We start from the raw sequence: 11640 nt of genomic DNA on the forward strand, positions 1-11640 counted from the left end.
ATGATTAATAGTAATGATATTTGGGATTTGGGAATAATCGGTATTGTGTTTATGAATATTTCATTGTAAACAAACATCCATATTGAGTTTGCTGTAAGTAGCATGGAAAGGGCAAACATGAGAGATTATGAAATGTTTACTAGGATAAAGAAATTGTAGTCATTTGACTCATTTTTATTTCTTGTTTTATTCATTGCAATTAGCTGATGTAACAGCTTCTCCCTTATGAATCTACAGTATTTCATCATGCTTTACGGTGGACCAGAATACTTCAATCAAAATGTATTACCAAATGCATCTATGAATGTTTGATTGTTTCTTTTAATATCAGCCAACTTTATTGGAGTACAAAACAACGAACTAATAAACAGACACTGCTGGACATTACTACACTACAGTGAGCTGTGGAGATTTTGGACAAGTAAGAACATTTTTTATTGTTTACCAACCAAGGACAAATAGGAATTTTAAGAAGAAAACAATGTTTATAGCTCCTCTTTCAAAACATTACATGATGATTTAAAGCAGTGGTCCCCAACCTTTTTAGTACTGCGGACCGGTACTGCGGACCGGTACTGCAGTACTGCGCGCTGTAAGGATCGACAGACAAACCCTGTAAATTCTAGACACTAACAGGTACCATAAAATTGCATAAAAATCCGTGACGGACGGCGGAGTCCCTGCTCGAAATTCCGTGAAAGAGGTGTATGGAGCCTGGTGCTGGAAGCCCTTTGAAAGGCTGTTTACATCATTTTAAACTGTGTGATTGTGAGCGTGAGTGGGAATAGAAATAGCAGTAGGTATTTTTTTTCCTTATAACACAGTAGAAGTGTAACCAGTAAACCTTTTATGGATGCAAACTCGACTAAAAACCAACCTGTTTAGGATTGTATTTGAAACGAAATGAATTACAAATTTACTGATGGAACTTGACTCATTGTCATGTTTTGATTATTGATTCTATGTTGCATTGTGTTTCTGTTTTTGATTTGATGTAAAGCTCTTTGAAATGCCTTGATGCTGAAATGTGCTATCCAAATAAAATTTGATTGATTGAGTGATATAAATATATAGTGAAATATAGTATTTCACACTTGCAGAATGTCTTCGAGACACTTTCCGTCTGAGGTCGGATCCAGTCTTTTGATGTGCTGCCTTTCTCCTACTCTTTAGAATATGTTTTCACACATTTTTAACACTTACTGCAAATCATTCTCACACTGCATTACCACTTGTTTCACTGCTACTTGAGACCTTTGTGTGTGTTTGAGATGCCAAAATGGAAGAATTGGAAGGACAAAATACCTGCCTCTAGTGTTTTGCTTTATTGTTGGGAGCTGGCAGATAAAGAGGCTTTCTCAAACAAAATCCTAAGCTCAAATATGCAAGTTTACATTTTAAAACAAGGCAAAAAAAAATAAAGCTTTCACAAGATTTGAATGCAACTTTAGAAAAAAAAAGTCTCAAGTCGCAGACTTGGCAACGCAGTGGGGAATCAAAGCTGAATTCACAAAGCAAAAACAGAAAATGTGGTGGAACCGCCACAAATACACAAGTGCCTCAGTTGGTGTCCATGGAGGTTGAAGACAGCTAATGGGTTAGACACTGATGATCTGAAAGTCATGGCGATTGTTTGGTTTAGTCCTCCTACAGGCTTGGTCATGAATTACGACAGAGAAAGGCTTCTCTCCCAAGAAATGAACATTTGTTTCATTGTATGACTGTCATTTATATGAAAAAATTACTTGATGCTTGCTTAATCTAAACCAAACACTGACAAAATTCTGTTGTGTATTTATGTGACTTCCAGAGAACTTTAGTGCAATTTGAAATGAAAGATCAAACAAAGAGAGCCTCAAGACATCAGGTTAGCAAAATGAACCTAAATGAACCCAGCAAACGTAGCAAAATGAACCTAACCTAAAATGAACATTAGCAAAATGAAAAGTGAGCCATTTAACATTGGTAAAAACAGAGATGCTACGGGGCAGCAAACATGCCTTTGTGTCTTTCTTTCTAATGTGAACAGATTACATCCTATAGCCTTCCCCCAAAATGAAAATCCACTCACTTCCTGACCTGTTTATTTGAGACTCAGAGGAGACCTAAAGCACAGCTTTTTGTTAAACCTGAATTCATAATTTATAAAATTCAGCGATGCACCAAACAGAAATTTTCTTCTTCCGCCCAGAGATCTTGAAGAATGAAACCCCTGTGGTTCCTCATCATTTTTTGTCTGGATGGTTATAGCTAAATGCAATGTATAAATATATAAAAATATATGTATTTATATATATATGTGTGTGTGTGTGTGTGTGTGTGTGTCAGTCAGCATATCAGGTCAATAAATATAGAAGTCAACAAAAAATTGATACTTTACTTTTTGTTACCCTCAAGTAGATAAAAAAAAAATACCTGGAAAAACTTTTGTTAGATGTGTGTTGCCTCAGTCTCATCACCTGCCTCATCAAACTTTGAAGTGATCCCTTCCAACCCAGCAAAAAGAATTCTGGCAATCCCCTAATGGACCCTGGGTTTGCATGACTTATTCAGCAGCCTCACATTCAGCTCCACACTAGAATTTGAAATAGTTTTCACCCACTTATTTATTCCTTGTTTTGTTCCTTGGGTTGTTCAAAACCATATTTATGATCATGAGAATTAAAAAAATAATAATAATACCTCACATATAATATTGTGCTAAATTATCAATTCTAAGCTTGTTTTTATTTATCTCTGGAGATGAGCACGACTTATTTGCACAAATAAGTTTTTTTGTTTGTTCGGTTTTTTTTACTTTTTAGCGATATATAAAAACATAAATGTACTTTATCTAACTAAAAGAATGGTTTTGGACACCCAACCTTAAATTAGCTAGTCTTATGCCCTTTTGGAATAACTTAATCTGAGACTCTTCTAGACTTAATAGGTAAATTAAGTCAATAGTTTAGACAGTTCAAATAATAAAACTGAACTAAATATACCAAAAGGGTTTTGGTTACCTCTTGTCTAAGAGATATGTCACCATTTAACATATCACATGGGTAACATTTAACATGCTACCCATGTGATTAAAAACACATTAAGGATTTTCAGACTTTGTTTCTATTTCATCACATCATTTTATATCCCTTAAAATAATATTTTAGAGCCATTTATCAGACTGTAAAAGACAAATGTAGGCAGAAATGGACAACAGTGAAAATCACCACCCAATATTCTAATGCCTGTCAAGCTTTCATCTTGTCGGAGAAAGAATGAGGTAATTTTTGTACTTTGACCCTCAATACTCGCAGAGCTGTCTGCAACCAGAAACTGAGCCTGAAAGGGCAACAGGTTGGATCTGAGCAAAACACCCTCCTAATTTATTAATTATTCTTGTTTTTAGTCCTTTCTGACATTAGATTGACACCCATCCAGAAGATTCCAAACGTCCAGCCAGTCGATTAGTAACCTTGATACTTTGTGTAAGGCATTCACAATATGCACAAGCCTGTGCAAAAACTAATTTAGCTAACTCTGGTATGTGTTTAAAATCAATGTTAATGTTAGAATGCATATATACCCTCTATAACAATTTTGAAAGCAGTTTTATTGGGGGGTTTGGAAAGGTCTGTGAATTTAGAGTTACTTTACATTTAAATAGAGCTTCAAAATTCTATGATGATACAGTGAATGATAGAGATTAAAACATGCTTCTTTTCAGACAATATATCAAAAAGACTTGCAGCTAAAATCAAAGGGTGCTTTTGCAAAGTATTGACCCAAAGGTGTTACATATAAATACCATATACCACAATTTCAGAATACATTTAAAATGTATGTATAGTTTACGTTTTCATTTCTAATACACAGTAGTTTGTGTTGGCTTATGACATACCATCATAATAAAAGCCAACAACAATTGCAAAAAAACAAGTGTTTTTATGGGAATGTTACAGGTCCTGAGTGTCAGGACTGCTGCAACACTGATGACACAATGTGAAGGACAAATAAACAGAAGTCAGCAATGACGACCGATGAGCTGCCGTTAGCATCCAGATTGTGTTTTATTATTATTATTTGCTAACAAACAAACCTTTTACAGTGTACAATATTAATGTTTTAAATTACAATTGTCTTATAAACTTGGTCTACTTCCATCACAGACAACACTGAACCTCACATCACCCCCTCACACCTCCATCCCCCACCCAGACGAAGACAATCACGGCATGTGCACCAGACAGGACAAATCAACAGCCACAAAGCTTTACTGCATCTAGTTCCATATCAACTGACATAAGCATTAGAATGTACAATGATTTTAACAGAATATTATTCAAACAAAGCAAAATAGAACTCCTCAAACATGGATAACGGCCCTCAGCGCGAGCTGGCATATTGCCAATGTTACCCTCGCCTGATAAAACTGGCAACTATTGGTACAACGGTGCACAGAAACCATAACTCAGTGATATAATCTGGTCGACTAATATGTAAGCATCTTACAGGGCAGTTTTTGTGTTTGTCCTGAAGGAAAAATAAACAGAAGTCAGCAATGTCAACCGAAGCGCTGCCGTTAGCATTCAGATTGCGTTTGAGACAAATCGGGAGCCCATCCCAAAACCAACCTGGAAGCAACGCCCTCCAAACAAAGGTTCCGCTTCGCCACTACCGCTCCGGTCCCCACCTCAGAAAAGCACTATAAATGCAGGCAGATTAACGCCAGTACACTTCGCTGAAGCAAACAAAAAGGGATGAAGACGGACCACTGTCAGTCTCATACCTTATTTGGAGATGGGACCATTGCACTCCGGAAGTGAAGGGGGCACTATTTCCTATGTTATCCGCGGTCTCCCGTTCTTATTTTCTTTTTAAATCTGTGATATAACTTCATCTTTAGGAAGGACTCTCACTCTCAGCATGTATTTAGTACATAGCTTTTCTGTGTACTTCTAAATCTGCTTCTTAGTCACATCTTTTCTGTCCTAGGCCATCCATGAAAGTCATCACATTTATTAGTTCTGCATGAATCAGAGTTGCACATTTATTAGTAGAATAACCCGTGAATCTCTCACACAGTGCATGCTTCATAAGCAGATGAACAAATTATTACAGAAATTGTTCTTTCATCCTTAACTTCCCACTCTGCTAAGTGCCTGGTGGCAGCATTTCACTTTTCTCTTTCCAACAATTAAATCCACAGGACATAATTTCCAGTAACTGCTTGTCCTGTTCAAACAACATGCATAATAATAAACATGGAGTCATGCAGAAGAACTCAGGCTAGTTTTATTAGAAAAAAATCTAGCATAACAGTTATTAATCTGCAATATTGTGTCTGACATATTGCCCTGTACAGAGCAGTAATGAGAGAAATATAAATGTCTGGAAATCACTTCAAAAAACAAGTCGACGCTTTAACTCATTGCTTTGTAAGCACACAACACACCAGTGTGAAAGGTGAAATATGAGCAAACTATTCTTCCTGTCTGGTATTCAGTATCACACTTGCAGTGCACTGTGTGAATATTCAGCGATTCTGCAGTCTCATTTTCATGGACAACAGGCTGTATAACACAGATAAATCCACCTTCTTTTCTTGTGATGTGTGATTATTCATTAAAAAAAAGTTTCCTTCTGCTGTCACACAAAGTAAAACAGAAAAATGAGCACAACAGTTTTCATTAATTGGTTATAATTAGCTGGAAAAAAAAGTCAATAGAATATTCACATGAAGGCTGGAGGTTTCCGTGTTCATTATGGAAACAGTGTGTATAACAGCTTCATCAATATTAGGTTTAATGTATGAGAAAGCTTGAAAACTGAAACAAACTATAAGGTATTTTTCGAATGACTTTTTTAAAAATATAGCCTTTATGCAAATGTTGCCTTTCTCCACATTTTAGCAATTTAACATCAGAGGCTAAAATGTAGTTTAGGAGGCCTGTATATGGCAGGATTACTTTGTATCTTCCCGTTAGTTTTAATCAGCTTCCATACTTCTGTCGGAAAAAACATCCCCATTGCACGATGCTGCCACCATCATGCAGGAATCAGAGTAATGTGTGCCATTTGCTCCAAAATGGTCTCGTTTGACCAATGAATGATTTTCCTTTCACTTTGCAAATCTCTGCTACTCTGTCTTCTGCTATCTTAGAAATCACTTTTGCAAAGCTTTAGAATTGCCTGTAGCTTTGCAAGCAACAACATTAATGTAGATTCAGAAGATTTTAATTTCACATTGAGATGTTCAAATGTTTCAAAAGCTGAAAAGTCAAATGTTCAGTAACATCTGAACATTTGAACATGAAAGGTCATATCGGTTTAAATATACTTAGCAGCAAGTGTTATGGAACAACTTTTTATAGTTTTATCAACATTATGAACAGCATAATCCTGAAGATGTATAGAGCAAATTTACTAACCCCATAGGGAATTTTTTTTAAGATTGATGCATTCATCCCCTTGGGTTAATATTGAGCTTCTGCAAACTATAGACTTACATAATATCACAAAGCCCATCTCAGTTTTCTCTCTCACATTCACTTCATTTTCCTATGTAACTCAGGCGAAACTGCATAAGTTCAGCTCTGTCACGGCCCAGTTCCCTTCTCTGCTGGGATTACACGAAAAGCATGCCTTCTATAAATTCATCTCGGTTATATTGCAGGATCAGATTTGAGAAATTACAGGCATTATTTGACTGATTCATACATCTGATAAATGTATTTGTAAAACGCCAACATTTAATGGGCAATGTCACAAATAAAACTTTCTGAAAACTCAAGACAATCCTACATGGACCTTCTCACAAGCAAAGTCTCTGAGGCAAATTTATATATATATATGCTTTTTTTTCACAAATGTATCTTAACAACAACAACAAAGATGACAATGCTGAACTGTCACATGGGAGTCCTGGAAGATTGATTTCCTCTTTCTGCCAAAATAAAAAAGTGTACTTTGAAAGATAAAAACAAGTAGGCTCAAACGAAAAAAACTCTGAAATACCTTATTTTCCTTAAGAAAAAAAATGGTGGGTCATTGTGAGGGTAGTGTGCAGGCAAAAGTGGGCTAAAAGCTCACCTTGGATTGCAAGAACACCACCAGTAGTATCATACCAATGTCTGCATGTCTCTGAGGATTTCAAGTGCTGCAAAGGATCCCTGATATTAGAGAACTTTCAGAGAGGGTGTTAGTGTGAAGTGTGAGACAGCGCAGAAAGGGATTTAACCTTGACTTTAATAGGGCCTCTTGGGGATGCATGTGTGGGAGCTCACTGCTTTTCTTACTGTTTTTTTTTTTACATAAAAACTTGGAGCAGGGCACAGTGGCTCAACACTGCGACAGGCATTACAGGTCAGCAGCATGTTTAATAGACAGAACGCTCCATTTATAAGCTGAGTAGATGTTTCTTCCCATCACATCCAATAACACTGAACTATTTTAGTCACAACTATTTTTATCCTAAACTATCATTATGTTCTCTGCAGCACTTTGGGTTTTTTCTGTCACTCTTTTCCCCATTTCTTTCTGTATAGTTTTGAATGTCTTGACCCCACAGTGGACACAGGCCACAGGGTGGTTTAATATAAAAAAATATTTTTTTATGTCGTCTAAAGAACATAGAAAGTGTAAAATAAATATTTGGTCATAATAACCCCTAATCAGTTTCTCTTCTAGGCTACTGCTTCGTATTTCATAGTGTTTCATCAACTTTCTGTAAAAGCAGGGTAGATTCGAATAGTTTTCAATTTAGTTCTGCTTGTTTTGGAAGCACCAGTTTATGACAAATTTATTCCAAAGACACTTTTACAAGATAAAAAGGTCCAATTTATATCCAGTTATGCAGAAAATATAATAAAACCTGTCCAGTTCATACTAGTTTAATACATCCGAATGCAGTTTTAATTAAATACAGTAAATTTAAAATTATGTGATAAATATATAGACCTGACAGTGTTTGTGACCTTGTTGTCTATACGGTGCCTTGCAAGTATTGACATCTCAAAATGATTACAGTCACTACTTGGTCTATCACATAAAATCTGAATAAAATAATTTGAAATTTGTGATTGTAAGATCTTATGAAAAGTTTGGAAATCCTTGTTGCAAGGCACAGCACCAAACCATTTGGTGTTTGCTTGTGATTCCAAGACTTTTATTGCCTACAAACAGATGATGGATGATCCACAGTGAACTTTGTCTCTGTTCTTAACTGCATCACCGCATAAACAATAAGCTGCAGCCAGCAGAGAGCCAGCAACTTAGATGTATTTTTGTAGTCCTAAAGAAGAGCCAATTCTTCACAGGAATCTTTGATGATGAAAGCGCTGAGGGAAAATTAAGCCAGAGAGACTCAGAGAAAAAAGGAAATTAGTCTTTCTCGCCTCTAGTTTAATATGTACTGTATTTTATTGCAAAATGTTGGTACTAAAGTAGGAAATAAAAAATTTGTTGGCTTCCTTGCTTTCGTTTTAAAAATCCCCCCTTCCCCATGATTTGCTTTTTCTTTTTGTGTTGTCCCATGAGATCATTGCATAACACCCAGCCTCAGATGTCATGAAACGTTTCAGAAAAGTATACCTTTAAAATCAGCTAAACAGCCTTCTTGACAGTCCACACCTTGAGTGTAGTAAACAGCAGTTTTATTCTTCCAGGAGGAAAGTCTTGACTCAAACCTGGTCATCCTGTGCTGAACCTTTCACCGTTCCACCATTTGCACAAATTTTCTTAGAGCAACCCCCATTTCCACACCCCCTTTTTGTTCTGTCCCCTATTCTCTCCTAGCTCTTTGGATATGTTCCCCTGTGATTATAAATAGATTCTAATTAGCTCTTCCAGCCATGGGCAGTAGAATTGTTCATCACTGCGCTCAGAAGACTTCTTACTTTAAAGCTTGTGTATAAGCCAAAAGAGTATCAAACTCCCTCAGCTTCAATTTCATTTTTTTTTCTTTTTTTTGTAGAGCAGTGATTAATTTTCATGTGCTATTCCAAATGAGGAATAGTCCCACAAAATCAGAAGTTGATATTTAAACCAGTTTTTAATGTAGTCGGTGTCTGATGATCACTTACCTGGTAAAATAAGCATTTTTTTTTTCATTTCCTCTCTATGTTTTAATAATTTTAAGTCCACATTCGGCAATTGCTTGTACAAAAAAAATAAATAAAAAATCAATAACCTGATCCACAAAATTTCACATTTTTGATAATGTTCCCAAAACAAACCCCTCAGGATAAGAAACCTATTAGGCTTAACCCTTTTTTCCAGAAATATTGTAATATGATCACACCCACATCTCCACATTACACCAAAGGACAGTCGCCTTTGATGTCTTCTTAATTCTATGCTGAGATCGGGTAGGTTTTTATTGTTTGGGAGTAATTCAGCTGTAAATACTAGAAATAAGAAGCAATTCTCAAGATGAGGACGAGCACAACAGTAGGCTAACGCTTTGTTTTTAAAGCCCTACTCCTTTCCTCGTCTTGTCAGTGCTGACTTCAGTGAGCATTTTGCACCAGTATCTCATTTTCTCAGTTCATTACACATCTAAATTAGCCTCAAAGTCTCAGTCAGGATTGGGTCCTTCAGCCTCCCACGTAAATAACACAGGCAGTCAGACTAAATGTGCTGCTCTGCAAATTCAAACCAAAAATGCTCTGCTATCTAGCTAATGACTCATCTTCCTGATAACATGCCTTTTAATAATTGCAAAACATCTTGTTTCCCTTGAAATCCTTTGCTTTTTTTTACATTGCAGCCTTAAATTTTAGTAGGCTTTGTGAGACAGTGTAGCTCATAACAGTGACGTCAAAGGAAAATGATACACTTTTCCACATTTTCAGAAAAAAAATGTCTGAAAGGTGAGATATGTTTTCAGTATTGTTTAATGTGATACTGCGAAATAAAATCAGGTACAACCATTTGTGTTTACACACATGCCAAGCCTTGCACATGTCACAGAGCACTGTCTGATCCATAATCCAAAACAAGAAAGATAATCACGCCCCGGTGGGAGAACATGTAGACAGAAGCATCGTCCCTGCTCTGTACAAATCTGGCCTTCATGAAGGAAACCCATAAGCAAGTTTAGATTAAGGTTTAAATAAGTCATGTTGTCAGGACTACAACCTGTGGAAGAACGAGTTGCAGCAAAAAGTCAACGTTGTGCCCATATACCAGCACTTCACATTACACACACAGTTTCAAACTTGAAACATGGTGGTGATGACAATTTCTGACTCTGAAAAATTCCCCCCAAAAAATTACGAGTGTAATTTCTGCAAAAGGTGGTTCTAAAGGACACCTCATAATTTTTTTTTTTTAAATCATATTTTATTTTTGGAAGATTTTTGAAAGTTAAGTATTATCAGCAGACTATATGCTGTGCTTTTTGATTCTCTATATCATTAAATCCAAATTATATGCATGAAAACTTATGATTCTAGTGTGGAATTCGCTGAAAACAATTTTAAGGGGTGCAAAACCTTCTAAATGGAGGGTTTTCACCACGGTGCTGAAAAGTAATAATTCAGTTGTTGGCTAGAACTTTGACTGAGAATAGGTAACATTATTCAAATAATTTAGTTAATAAACAAGTGGGACTACTCAAGTATAAACCCTTTTAAGTCTTTATGAGAAGAAATTTTTCTCTACCAATGTTCACACCAATAAAAAATACATTTGGGATACAGAAACGTGCAGGCTTAATTGAAAGTATGTTTAATTAACACCAGCTTAAAGGTGTTAAATATGAGACTGGCACCGAGCCTCATAAGTACATATATTTCCAGATTGATTGAATATGACCATATAGACGGAATTGAACAATACATGTTCCTCTACTCACAAAGAGCTCAACCAGCATCTGGTTTCATGTTTCTTGACTCCTTTATTATATTATCATCTGTTCAGCAGGCAGCTGGCCTTTTATTCTGAAACTGCCTTTTACCCTACCTTGAGTACCACTAGTATTACATCTCTAAAACACACTCATTAGAGAGAAACATGAACATGAAAAACAATCTGTGGTTTATGAATCTAATATTAGCAGGATTTTCTTTCTTGTTTAAGGGCAGATACACTTTCAAGATGCTACTCTTTCTGTTTTTTACATTTTTGTGCAGTCCACTTAAAGACTTTCATTCTCTCATCCTGGACATAAATGTTGTATTAATTATGTGCTTTTACCGATGCATTTGAACCATCCTTTCTTATAGAGTGGAATTATGATAGCTTTATTTTGGATCGTCTCTAATCAAACTAATGCATGCAGTCTAAATATATTTTCATGGGGGCACAGAACAAAAAAAAAATGAAAAGACTAAAACACGACAATATCTCTTCCTTTAATATATTAAGTGAGCCAGTTCTGCATGTTTCAGGTTTAAAAGTGCATTTTTTTAAATCCTTGTTAAGATACAACTCTGAAGGTACGAAATGAAATTGGTCCAATTAGTTATGATTTCGTGGGCTGTACAGTGGCGCAGTTGGTAGAGCTGTTGCCTTGCAGCAAGAAGGTCCTGGGATCGATTCCCGGCCCGGGGTCTTTCTGCATGGAGTTTGCATGTTCTCCCTGTGCATGCGTGGGTTCTCTCCGGGTTCTCCGGCTTCCTCCCACAGTCCAAAAACATGACTGTCAGGTTAATTGGG

This window comes from Gambusia affinis, linkage group LG12 (assembly GCF_019740435.1).
Source record: "Gambusia affinis linkage group LG12, SWU_Gaff_1.0, whole genome shotgun sequence".
NCBI classification, from domain to species: Eukaryota; Metazoa; Chordata; class Actinopteri; order Cyprinodontiformes; family Poeciliidae; genus Gambusia; species Gambusia affinis.